This window comes from Capsicum annuum, chromosome 11 (genome assembly GCF_002878395.1).
Source record: "Capsicum annuum cultivar UCD-10X-F1 chromosome 11, UCD10Xv1.1, whole genome shotgun sequence".
Taxonomy (NCBI): Eukaryota; Viridiplantae; Streptophyta; class Magnoliopsida; order Solanales; family Solanaceae; genus Capsicum; species Capsicum annuum.
In genome coordinates, this window is record NC_061121.1 from 210,058,583 (window position 1) to 210,073,136 (window position 14,554).

Sequence of the window (14,554 nt, forward strand, 5' to 3'; positions counted from 1 at the left end):
CTTTTGCTTTCCTTTTATATATTTAATACAAAATAGATTTCATGATCTTTTATACAATCATACATTATGATTCCTTGTAATATTCCTCAATCTTAAGAGTTTAGAACATTGTTCAATTATGAAAATATTTAATAGTCAAAATATTAGTTGATTTTAAGTTTTTACAATTAAAAAAATAGTAAATAATATTTTATCTATTGTCCAGATATCAAAGTCAAATATGAAGAATACTTAAAATCTCGTAAACATTAAACAATTTATGAATTTTAAGGCTTAAAAAGTGTTACAAATTTACCTTGTCATCTTTCAATGAACATAAACTCATGTAGCAATAAAAAAATATTAATGGACAATGAATGAGAAGAAAGTACCTCAATAACATCGAGATTGTTGCCGAAGAGTTTATCAACTTTTCATTTTTGAAGACTACTTAAATCAAAATTAAAATAACATTGAGATTTTTGGTAAAGTTTCAGGTAGAAAATTTAGGCTTATCATTTTCAAAGCAACTCTTTTTATAAAAGTATAATCATAAACCAAAAAGTATTTTAATATAGTACTCCCTTATGATTTTTATTACACATATATTTATATCGTATTAGATTACCACTAAATTTTGCCAAAAATAAGACAATCAGTTAGGACAAAACTAATGCAATAAAAAAAGCATTTAATTTTTCAAAATTAAGGTGAGTTTGCAATAAATAAGTCAATTAGTTAGACAAAACATCCTATGTCGGATGTATTTTATTTTCTAAAAATAAGGCAAGTTTGTCAAGAAATTAGTTAGAAATTAGGATAAAACACTAAAAAAGGGGTCAAATTTGCGGGGGTTAATTTTACAATTTGCGGGGATTTTAAATCCCTGCAAATTTCAATTTCGGGGATTTCCAAACCCCCCACAATACGAATCGTCATAAATAATTTGCGGCAGTTTTTCTGACTGCCATAATTAATTTACGACAGTTATTTTGCGGCGGTTGACCCCCGTTACTCTAAATTTAGTTCTTTTTTTATTTAAAAATTGCAGTGGTTTAAAACCTCCACAAATTTTTTTATGTTTTATAAATTTAGTGGATCCTATCAATTTTCAATAACTAATTATAAATTCTAATTTAGCTCAAATTTAATTGTTCCAATATTTGTTCAATTCATATATAATTAACACAATATGACTAGCTAAACAATTAATTTGTCAAGTATATCAAAAATACATTGAACATTAGACTTCAAAACTAAATTTTCAACATTAGAATCTTCAAACTCTAAATTTTCAACATTAACTAGTATCTTCAATCTTCAAAATCAAATTTAAACACAACCTTCAATATTCCAAGATTCACTCCAACCACACAATTACATTATTATAATCAAATATCCAAGAGAATTTACAATGAAATCAACGATTGTCATTAGGATCACTATCATCACGCGATCTCCTTGTATCCATAGGCGAAATGGATCCACTAGTCGCATCACTTGGCTACATAAAAATGCAACAAGTTATAAACAAGTTAGACTAATCACCTGCATTATGAATGATAAAAAGAACACATTATAGTAGTACAAAATTTAGAACTGAATTTGTAACATTACAACAGTTATTATATGTTTTTAATTTAAATCATAAGATTTCAAAGATCTTTTTATTTTTCTTCAACTCAATGCCCAGACAAATTAATTAAACTAGGACATGTGATTATGAGCCTAATTACATATTCAAGAACATTATTACAGACACACAAAGCCAAGACACAAAAAAAGTCAAATCAACAAACAAAACTAGAGACCAAACACAATTCAAGCTTCTTAATTTAAATCTCAGCTTTGGTAACCTTAATATCTTCACTACCAGCAGAATTTTTTCCTCTGCAATACTAATCACCCCTGTTGTGTTTCTTCTTCTCTTCAACTAACTTTGGCACAGTAATTCTGCTTCACTTGTAAAACCACCCCATGTAGAAGCTAATCAAACCAGATTGAGAATGGTGAAACCCAAGAAACAGTTCCAGGGTCTGAGATTAGTGAAACATCTCATACTGAGAAACCATTGCTAAATATATAGAGCTCCAGATCTAACCTTGATGATGATGATGCATCAGTAGTGACAAGTAAGAAAAAGTCTACTTTCTCTTCATTCAAATCAGCAGTGTACCCAAAAGTACAGTAACTACTAACAGAAGTATATTGATTTCTCCTCAGAAAAGAACCAACCAACTATCTTCAGCTTTATAAGTAGCTTTCGATTTATCTCAATTACAGGAAAGCCTAGTGTTTAGTAAGAAGAGCTATTGTCTAGGAACTTACTTCTCCAGTTAACTCTACACCTAATCTCACGAAAAGTTACTCCTTTCTAAAAAATACCATACAAAATCCAAATAATTATTTCCTCAATCCAATCTGACTACTAGTCGCTACATCTCTCATTAGACAAAAAATTTTAAACTATGTCAAGTTTTACACATCCCCGTCGAGCCCTAACTATGTCACAGTAACCCAAACCACCATTACAGAGAATACTTAAACTTCATAATCAATTAAGTAAAGTGACATTCAATTGAAAAAAAAAAGTAAAAGAGAACTTTACTTACTGCTGTGGGAGAAACATTGAGGAGAATCAAAGAGCCCCATAAATTGTTCCGGTATTGTTCCTTCTTTCATTATCATATATGCCTTCAAAGCACTCATTATCTGATTGTGAGAATTCATAATTTGAGCAAAGTTTTCTTGATATTGGAACGAATAAGAACCTCCACTACTTGAAGCACTTGTACCACCAAAATGAGGTCTATCTTGTTTAAAAGCACTACTAGAAACAACTCCTAATCCCAAGCATCTCGCCCTTCCAAAGTGCTCTGGCCCCAGCACCTTCCCACTAACATCATTTGCCGACACTTGAGACTTATCTATTGCGCTTTAGCTCAAAGCTGACTTAATTTTTCCTATATATAAAAATTATCGTCAAAATAAATTAATAATAGAAATTTATTTGACATACTGTGGTTGATTGCTCGATAAGAGTCTATGGCACATAAGTATAACTCACACATTTTTTTTTGCTGCTTCATTAACATATACTCCATCTTGATTCTTATGAGTAGCAATCTACATTTGTGCTCGTCCAGGCCATTGTCCAGTCTCGACCATCTATAAATTAAAAAACATAATCAAAATAATTTACTACTTAGGAATAATTACATTCGAAGTTAATCCACTCACCATTTCAGCCTTTCTTGTAGCATTGACTTTAGAGCCATCTGTGTGTGGAATTGTCTATTTCTTTCGATTTTCATGGTTCCTTTGATGCATTTTCTTATAAAAATATATTTAAACATCAATTAGAAAAAAATAATAATTATACAACTATAAAGAAATTCATTTACACAAATACCTTTGTTGATTCTTTAAAATTATATTCAATAAAAGAAATTCATTGATCCGGTGGGATCCCATCCAGCACCTTATCCATAATCTGAGCTTTACTTTTAAGTGGATCATCAACTTTATTCCATATGTTAATCTTATTTTCAACCCACCCTTTTCCAATAGATAAAGAAACATGTCATCCAACAACTTATTCTACTGTGTCAAAGAAGAATTTAGGCTTCACAATGAAAATATTGGTTATCTTTTCTACTACATGTAAATATAAAATTCAAAGACAAAATTAACCAGCGGTATAGTCATCAAAATTTAGAGCTTATACATCTATAATATGTTCAAAGACGCGGTTGAAGTATGTCATAAGTAAACTCGATCATTTCTCAAAGTTGATTGGAAATAAAGAGCAATCACAGGCTACAATTCCACAAAAGTGCAAAAGTAAGCTGTGTGCTTCCTTAAATGGTTCATCATAAACATCAAATTTAACCACGATAAGTTCTTCACCTGTTAAATTCAATACTTCCTTAGCTTTCACTTTGATTTTCTTGATATTATTTCTTGAATCTGTTATAAGAAAAGATATTGGGTGAAGCTATGAGAGACATTACATTTGATTAGAAAGGTTTATTGAATATGTATTGATAGTCTGAAGTTTTTACCTATTACATCTACGACCCGATTCATATTCGATTCACGTCTAGAACATTTTTGGGGTGCAACCTGATCTGTTGGAGCTGGTTGTGATAAGTCCTGATTTGTTAGAGTCAAATGTGAAGTAGAATAAAATGATCGAGATGACTGTGATGAGTCCTCATTTGTCAGATCAAGATGTGATGTTGAGTGAACTGATCGAGATGGCTGTGATGAGTCCCGACCAACTGGATATGAATGTGATGAGTCCCGACTAACAGGAGATGGCTGTGATGAGTTACGACCAACAGGCAATGGATGTGATAAGTCCTGACCAACAAGAGATGGTTGTGATGAGTCCCGACCAACCGGAGATGGATGTGATGTCAAGTGAACTGACAAAGATGGTTGTGATTTAGGGAAAACTGTCGGACCTGGATGTGGAGTGTCCTGATCTATAGGAGCTAGATGGGATGCTGAATAAACTAGTCGGGATGGTTGTGTTGCATGCTGAATTGGCGGAGCCAGATTTGTTTTGTCCAGAAAAGAAGGTGCTGATTCAGTACCTTGTAATGTAGATAACGACAGACCTAGTTTTTTCTTTTTCTGCAACTGCTTGAGCCTTGGCATATCTGTAGTAAACAATGTAGTGTTTAGTAAGATGTATTAGGCATAATTGCCTAAGCATGATATATACATAGGCTTCTTCCAGTAAATAACCATATACATTAAAAAATTACCCTCACACCCCTCACAAATAATAGCTTCACAAATATATTACTAATAGGAACAAAATTGAACTCACTATTGCATTAATACAGGGGTTAAAAGGAAAAGAATAGACACAAATAGTTGCATTACAGGGAAAGAGAGTAGTTTCGTTAAACAGAGATTTTATGTTGAAATATCAGGATTTGCATTCAGTAGTATAGTACTTTGGGATCCAAAGAGGTGGTACCGATCAACACTAGAGCCCATTAGGCAGCTTGATATAGCTAGAGGTGGCTTCCAGGTGAGTTTCATTGTTCTATTGTAAGTCTGCTAGCCGTGTAAACAATTATTTTATCCGTTGGTTCACCTGTTTTCGGTACAAATAATTCTCAATGATCCTATATTGCAGGTGAGAACATTTATTGAACAAGTTGTGGAAGATAAAAGCCGAATGGAAGGATTTCCAGTACACTACTTAAGAATTATGGTTTGACAATTCAACACAGGAACTAGTGCTGCTAGCATGTGAAGATGTCGACATAGAGCGTATTTGCAGCGTAAATAAGGTGACCAAACTACGTGCATCTGCTAGCAATATGATCAGCTGCTGGCGATGTTGAAGAGTTGCCAATATCTCCAAAATTATACATGGAACTAAAGGGACCAACAACTCAAGAATTTTAGACAGTAAGAAATCTCACTTACTAAGTTAATAAGAAAAAGAAAAGATGATCAATCTCTTTCTTTAGTAGTAGTACATCCAGCTTAGCTTAATTTCTTGAATACTATAATCCTGTAGATAAACAAGGTAAGTATAAAACAGATAGCAAGTGAAATTGTCAGGATTAGTTTTCACCAGTCGACCAATATCTTACTCGTCTGCTATAAATTACTGTTGCAGGGTAAAGTAGCAGAACAAATAGCTCTTTCCTGCTATCTCTTGGTACTCACTTCAACATGTTTTGCAACTTTAAAGATTGATACTAAGCAATATTTCACCAATAATAAAGACGAAAACTGCATAATGATTTCCCAAATCATTCCTTGCAGAGTAAATACATAATTACCCCACTGATATTGACCGAAATTTTAAAAAGACACTTAAACTTTAAATTTAACCTATTACCCCCACGATTCTTACTTAATCCGTTGCAAACAAACCATTTTGACCCTCTGCATGTATACACGTGCCACAGGCGCGTGAAAGGGCTCGAATTTAACTTTTTTGACCAATTAAAAGCTGCCACGTATAAAATAATTGATATATAATTTATATTCTTTTTTCTTAAAATAATATTTATTTATTATATAAAATTATCTCTTCCCCCTCTCTTCCAACCCACCCACTCTTTCTTCTTCAACTCAATTCACCATTAAAGCTTCTATTGAAGTTTTTTTTTTTAAATCATTCCTTAAAGCTCAATTTTACAATTAAATCATATCATTTAACTACCCACCATTTCTTCTTCAACACAATGTCTTCTTCAACATCATTAAAGCTCTTCAATACAATGTCACCATTAAAGTTCTATTTTCAGTTAAATTATATCATTTAACTATCTTTAAACTCAATTCAATTATAAAACTTTCAATTCAATCACAAAACTATTTTTTGAAGGCGGGGTTGAGGGGAACTGCATACGCGGGGGAGGTGCTGGATGGGGTGGGGGAAGAGGGGGTGGGTGGGGTGTTAAATTAAATAAAAAGGAAAATTTTATTATAAAAAATATGAAATTAAACGTAGTTGACACGTGGCAGCACCTGATTGGCGCGTGTCTTCACTCACTTTGTTGTGATTGAGATTCAGCAAAAAATGGTTCGTTTGCAACGAAATAAAGAAGAATCGTGGGGTAATAGGTCGATGTTAAAATTTAGGTGTCTTTTTAAAAATTTCGGACAAAATCAGTGATGTAATTATGTATTTACTCTTCCTTGCAAGCAAAGCCTAAAAGGATTAGCATAAAAATGCTCAACCAAAAGGACACTAATCAGCAAGTATTGCAACTATGACCATTTATTTGAACTGCCAACAACTGATGCTAACAATTCTTCCTTGCTCAGATGGAGGTCTTGGCTATATGTAAGGTTCTTTTAAAGGTAGACTAAAAAAGTGATCTAAATCTTTATTCTAACAAAATCATAGTTCAAACAGAATCTTACTGCAATTCTTGCCACTTAATCTGTATGCCTTTTAAAAGATATATCAGAAAGAAAAGCCAAACCAATGGTAAAACAAAGAGAATTATTAATATAATAAAGTCATAAGGAACAGATAAAATACAAGAATGTTTATTAGGAGAAGAAGTAGATATACCAACCATATCCAAAACTGTAGACAAATTCCACTCTGGTAAAAAAATGTTCGATCCATGACAAAATTCGTTCGTACTCAGTCACATAAAGAAATGCAAGACAATACTACTACTATTAGTTTTTGTTGTCAGCGTCCCTGTATGTGCTGTGTGCTATGATAAAACACGCACAAATAAAAAATATCATTAAAAATATTACTACAAATAAATTGCTCTCATCTTGTCCAACTTGACGAAGAGCGACTGAACGTATTATGACTTGAAAAGGTTTTATTAAAGTTTCGATCGGTTAATAAAGATTATATTAAAGTTTTATTGGTTAATAACATGGTAATTGTCCCTACTAGTACCTATCCTTGTACTTTGTTTGTTGTACATAGCCTAATGTACAAAAACTAAAAGAAATCAATAGATACAGACGTGCATTTTTTTCAAGTTGTGTCAACACTGAGAATGAGTTGCCATTTTCCAAGTACAACAGAAGCAAACTAAGAGTGAGAAAACATTTCTGATACCAAAAAAGGTAGCCATGTAACAAGGAAAATACTATGCTTTAGCAGCAGCATAGACCTCTTAATCCAAATGACAGAATTAGATAAACAAAATAACAAGTTCCTAAGTTCAAGTTGTGTTGATGTTTTAAAAGTTAAAACATCAACACAACTTGATAATCACTGCAGTACTCTATAGCAGCATAGACTTCTTAAGCCAAACAACAGAATCAGAGAAACAGAATAGGAAGTTCCTAAGTTCAAGGACAAAAGTAAAAGCTCATAAAACATCAACATACTAGATAATCACAGCAGTACTTAACAGAAGCACAGACTTCTTAAGGCAAGCAACATAGACTTCTTAACAAGAAGTTCCTTAGATCAAGGACAAACGTAAAAGTTCCAAAACCCAAAACATCACATAACTAGATAATCACTGCAGAAGTAACTATCAGTTTCGTCGAAGGACCAACAACACATCAACGCACATCTGTATCTATTGATTTCTTTTAGTTTCTGTATATTAGGCCATGTGCCACAAACTATCAGACTATTGAAACAGAATAGTGAAATTTGTTTACAGTTTAGATATACCAACTATCAGATTATTCAATGCGTTCAACACAACCTTGAATTATTGAAGCAACAAAAAGTCATCAATACTGATGGAAGACACCATAAATAGCTTGGGGATTCATTCGTCATCATAAAAGAAACCAATTTAACATGAACCTATCCAGTACAAGAAATATAAGAACCAAACAATAAAGATATGAACGCCGTTACAAAAACCTGAAATTTAATATCAAATGACAAATTTTCTTGAAACTTACTGTCACAACCCGAACTAGGGCCTGGCTGTGACGGACATCCCGAACCATGAAGGCCCGGAACGCCCTTCTCTATTTGGTAATCATGCACAACACTCATATAAAAAAAAGAAGATGCGGAAACATAGTCAGCTACGGAAACATGGTCAAATTCTAATATCAACATAAGTATGGAAAACTGTAGTGGAACTACAACTAAATAACATCTGACTCTCTACCACATGAAAATCTGATAACTGTCTGAAAAATGGCACAAGGCCGCCAATAGACCAAAACAATAATAAGGGTCATAATATGAAAGACGGGCCTTCTGGGATAGAGAAGCTCACCAACTGAACGCTGCAAACACTGTCTGACGAATCTATTGCCTTTCTGGACCCCTAAATTGAGCCTCAGAACTTGGAGGGAGGAGGGGGGTTAATACAGATGTACTGGTACGCAAAGTATTCCAAAATAAAACTTTTATATAGATAAAATAGTTGGAGAGAAAATCGTCAGATACTATACATGAAATAGTTTTAAAACACATGGGCACTTTTTGAAAATCACAAATCATTCTTATCAATGCAATGTCTGATCTTTGTATAACTTCTGAGTTAGGTGACACTCCCCTACATTTCTAATATTCCACGGGCTGTATGGAATCCACCATTGACTCGGCGGGGAAGCCCCCAACCCGAGTGTGCCGCAATGGTTGGAGTTTCTAATTCTGATACGCCACACGGCTCTAGACCAGCGTAATATAATATATCCAGATCAGCAAATTAAAACTTTGAGCAACTAGTTGTCTGACTTATGTCTTCTTCGGGGAACTACCTAAGCTCTCTTTATGCCCAATTTTATCCTGTTCTGAATCATGCATTATTCTAGTTTCAACATCTGAAAATTCTGACTTTAAATATGTATTCTATTCTGTTCTGAATTATCATGGCATAATCTGAGTTGGTCTCATCACACCAAGACTTGCAAGTCCTATTTCTGAGCCATAATGCATTATGCATAATTATTTTATTAAAACATAGTTCAGACCACCCAAACATGCAAATAGTATAAGAGATTTCATGTACCAAAAGCATAAGTAAAAACTATGCAAGAACTCTTCAAACATAAGGTGGTTATGTGCTTTTGGCAAAATTCATGCACTCTTTCAGTATATTTATTTTCAACATTTTTCAATACAAACAACCCCCTCTCTTTTGAAATTGAAATCAAAATTCAAATATAACATCATTCAAGACATTTCATAACATTCTTTTCAAGATGCAGTTTAGAATAATTCATATCATATGGAAGATGAGAAAGATCATAACAAGAGAGGGGTTCATTATAAGTCATGCTCTCAATTGAATATTCATCCTTAAACACATTCAGCCACAATGTCCCCCTCACTTTTAGAGTAAACCAAGACGTCATCAATAAAAACTATGACAAACAGGTCTAGGAACTGATGGAAAACCCTATTCATTAGGTCCATGAAAGCCGTAGGAGCATTAGTCAACTGAAAGGACATGACCAAGAATTCATAATGACCATATCTGGTTCGGAAGGTTATTTTAGGAATGTCTGACTCCTTAACTTTCAACTGATGATATCCCGAACGAAGGTATATTTTGGAAAAACACTTAGGAACCTGAAGCTAATAACAAAGGTCATCGATTCTAGGAAGAGGATATTTATTTTTCACTGTGATCTTATTCAATTGGCGGTAATCTATGCACATACGCAGGGAACCATCTTTCTTTCGCACGAAGAGTATGGGTGCACCCCAGGGAGAAATACTAGGTCTGATAAAACCTTTATCTAGGAGATCTGCTAGCTGTTCTTTCAACTCTTCTAGCTCTGCAGGAGCCATTCTATATGGCGAAATAGAAATAGGACAGGTATCTGGCAATACATTAATGCCAAAATCTATCTCCCTATCAGGTGGAATTCTTGGGAGATTATCTGGAAAAATTTCTGGGAATTCATTTACTACAGGGACAGACTGAAGGAAAAGACTTTTGGTATTAAAATCTTTAACCCGAATAAAATGATACAAGCAACCCTTGGAGATAAGTTTTTGGGCTTTGAGATAAGATATGAAGTGTCCTCTAGGTGCTAAAGAGTGCCCCCCACTCTATTGCTGGCTTATTCGGAAAAGAAAAGGTAACCTTTTAGGTCTTACAGTCTAGTGTGGCATAACACTGATGGAGCCAGTCCATCCCTAAGATCGCATAAAAAAAAACCATATCAAGTTCTATGAGGTCTGCCACTGTATCCCTACTAAGAATAGACACAACATAATTTTTATACACCCTCCTTGCCACAACAGAATCACCCACCGAGGTGGAAATAGAGAAAGGTTCGGCAATCACTTTGAGCTCAAACCCAAAACAAACTGCCACATACGGGGTCACATAGGATAAGGTAGACCCGAGATCAAGTAACACAAAAACATCATGGGAAAAGATTTGTAATGTACCAGTGACAACATCTGGTGAGGCTTCCGCTTCCTGTCAGTTGGTCAACACATATAACCAATTGCGATCGCTCCCAACAGCTGTAGTGGCGCTCTTTTGGGGTGGTGGTGGTGCGGAAGAGTTTGCCTGAGACTTAGCTCTACTAACATTCCTCCTAGCAGGACAGTCTCTCTGGAAGTAGCCCGTCTGACCACAAGAATAACACACAAATACACCTAGCTAACACTTTCTCGGGTGATGCCTACCACAATTCTCGCACCATGGAAAAGTACGGTGTTGTTGTGACACACTACCCTGGGACTGAGTATCCCACGCTCTGGGTCCATGACTAGTCTGAAAACTCTGGGGGCGTCTATCAATTGGGGGTCTGGACTCTGGGGCGCTAGCTGCAGACTGCGCCTTGCCCTAAAACTTTTTCTTTTGCCACTTGTTACCCCAATTACCACCCTGCTGATGACTGGGGTTTTGATTCGCTGATCTGGCTCTCTTCGCCTGCCTTTCCTTCTTTCTGGAATCAGCTATCTTCTTCTTCTTCTCCTCAACCTGCTGCATATGGACTGTCATCCTAGCAAAGTCCAATTTCTCGTTTAGCATCTCCCCTTGACATTCAAGCACCAGATCATCTGAAAGACCAGAAGCAAACTTCTTTATTTGAGCCCACATACTACTTGTCATCTCAGGAGTATAACGGGCCAGCTGATTAAACTTTAAAGTATACTCCCGAACACTCATCCTACCCTGCTTAAGGTCCATGAACTCCTCTACTTTAGCTCCCTCATCTCCAAAGGAAAGAATCGGTCAAGAAAAGCTTTCACAAATTTGTCCCACACTGTGGGCTCAGCACTGTCACCCTTTGCCTCTTTCCACTCATCATACCATTGGTTCGCTATATCTTTTAGCTGATAAGACGCTAGTTTGACACCTTCCATTTGATCCACATGAATCACTCTGAAAATCTTCTCTATTTCATCTATGAACTCTTGCAGATTCTCTTCTACTTTAGTGCCAGTAAACTTAGGCGGGTTCATTCTCATGAACTGACCCACCCTAGTAGCTTCAGATGTAACAGGTGCAGACCCAACATCTTCTAATTGTTGGTCCTGATTAGCCACCAACTGTGTCAGCATATGAATAGATTGTCTGAATTCAACATTCAAAATATCCCTCTGAGTAGTCGGGGGATGATTAACATTAGTTCGTGGAGCCCTAGGTAAAATGGTCAGGACTGGAGGGACTCCAGGAGTAGGGACAGGTTTTGGAGTGTGAGCTCTATTATGTGTCCTCATCCCATGAGTGGAATGGACTTCGTCCTCTTGACCATTAACGTTGGTGCGATGGGGAGGCATAACTAGTTTTTTAAAAAGTAAGAGATCATTGATTAGGAGATAGATTAGACTCTGAAGCACGAGCTAAATCACAAAGAAGAGAAATATCCCTAAACGCCTAGTAGCCTCTTACTTATAAGTGTGGTGCACAACACAACATAAAGAAGACTCTACCCGATGTGATTTCACAGACACCCTGGGACCATGAACCGTGATCTGATACCAAGTTTGTGATGACCTAAACTAGGGCCCAGCTGTGATGGACATCTCAAACTATGAAGGCCCAAAATGCCCTTCTCTATCTGGTAATCATGCACAACACTCATATAAAAAAAGAAGATACGGAAACATAGTCAGCTACGAAAACATGGACTAATTCTAATATCAACATAAGTATGACAAAATGTAGTGCAACTACAGCTAAATAACATCTGACTCAGTCTATGAAATCTCTACTATATGAAAATTTGATAATTGTCTTAAGACTAGGACAAGGCGCCTAGTAGACCAAAACAATAATAAGGTTCATAATCTAAAAGACGAGCCTTCTGGAATAGAGAAGGCTCACCAACTGAATACTACAAACTCTGTCTGACAAATCTACTGCCTTTTTAGACCCCTAGATTGAGCCTCAGAACCTGGAGAGAGGAGAGATGGGGGGTCAATACAGATGTACTGGTACACAAAGTATTCCAAAATAAAACTTTTATATAGATAAAATAGTTGGAGAGCAAATCGTCAGATACTATACATGAAATAGTTCTAAAATACATGGGCACTTTCTAAAAATCACAAATCATTCTTATTAATGTAATGTCTGATCATTGTTAACTTCTGAGTTAGGTGGCCCTCCCCTAGAATTCTAATATTCCACGGGTTGTATGGAATCCGTCATTGACTCAGCGGGGAAGCCCCCAACCCGAGTGTGCTGCAAGGGTTGGAGTTTATGATTCTGATACGCCATACGGCTCTAGGCCAGCGTAATATTATATACTCAGATCGGAAAATTATGATTTTGGACAACGAGTTGTCTGACTCATGCCTTCTTGGGGGAACCACCTAAGTTCTCTTTATGCCCAATTTTATACTGTTTTGAATCATGCATTATTATAGTTTCAACATCTGAAAATTCTGACTTTAAACATATATTCTATTTTGTTCAGAATTACCATGGCATAATCTGAGTTAGTGTCATCACACCAAGACTTGCAAGTCCTATTTCTGAGCCATAATGCATCATGCATAATTCTTTCATTAAAACATAGTTCAGACCACCCAAACACGCAAATAGTATAAGAGATTTTATGTTTCAAAAACATAAGTCAAAACTATGCAAGAACTCTTCAAACATAAGGTAGTCATGTGCTTTTGGCAAAATCCATGCACTATTTCATTATATGTATTTTCAACATTTTTCAATACAAACAACCCTCTCTCTTTTGAAATTGAAATCATAATTCAAATATAACATCATTCAAGACATTTCATAACATACTTTTTAAGATGCAGTTTAGAACAATTCATATCATTGGAAGATGAGAAAGATCATAACAATAGAGGGGTTCATTATAAGTCATGCTCTGAATTGAATATTCATCCTTAAATACATTTATACACACACACATACACCCCCCCCACATATATATATATATATATATATATAATTTTCCAAATAATTTGGGGGAAGGCCTAAAGGCCAAAACGATATTGTCAAAACTTCTAAAATATGATTATATTCATAAACCCAAAACTCTTTTTCTTAAAACATGATTTCTAAGCCCATGAGATTTTAGGAAAACCCCGCGTACCTCGAAATAGGGAAACAATGGGTGTTTCTTGAAGCCTATGATCTGGGAATTTTGAATCTTCAATCGATTTTGAAAACCCATAGTTGAATTTTGAGTTTCTTGAAGTTCTTGTTTGAAACTCTAGAGAGGATTCTTGATGATTTTCATGAAAATAGGGTTAAGTTTCTCAAACATACCCTAAATCCTTTGTTTGGACGGTTTTAAAGGCTAGAGAAAAGTCATAATTACCCTTAATGACTCCTAAATGGAACTGGAAATTTGAACTTAAAAACTCGATTTTGGGTGCCACCGCGATGCGCCACAATCGCGGTGGTCCACTGGAATTTGACGAGTGAGAAATTGGGTACCTCCGCGATGCATCACCATTGCAGAAACCCACTAGAATTTGAAGATTGTCAAGTTGACCCTCTCCGCGACGCGCTAGACACCAAAATGATGATGTTTACGACTGGAACCTTAAATTATTCATAACTTCTTCATTGAGGGTTCATTTTGGATGAATCTTATATCGTTTGAAAGCTAATTCAGTTATCTACGTAATGAAAGGTTGAAATCAAGAAAATTCCACATGAAAATTAATTTAGATCATTCTAGAAGCTAATGC

At 35.4% G+C, this 14,554-nt stretch overlaps 2 long non-coding RNA genes across 2 annotated transcripts; one reads left to right on the forward strand and one right to left on the reverse strand.

Annotated features, from left to right (window-relative positions):
• Positions 1-1,222: 1,222 nt before the first annotated feature.
• LOC124888703 lies at positions 1,223-2,924 on the reverse strand. Its single transcript, XR_007047386.1, has 2 exons — positions 2,592-2,924; positions 1,223-1,483 (listed from the first exon to the last, which is right to left on the reverse strand). It is a non-coding gene; the product is annotated as an uncharacterized LOC124888703 (long non-coding RNA).
• Positions 2,925-3,573: 649 nt separating this feature from the next.
• Positions 3,574-5,474, forward strand: LOC124888704. Its single transcript, XR_007047387.1, has 2 exons — positions 3,574-3,822; positions 5,135-5,474. It is a non-coding gene; the product is annotated as an uncharacterized LOC124888704 (long non-coding RNA).
• Positions 5,475-14,554: the final 9,080 nt, after the last annotated feature.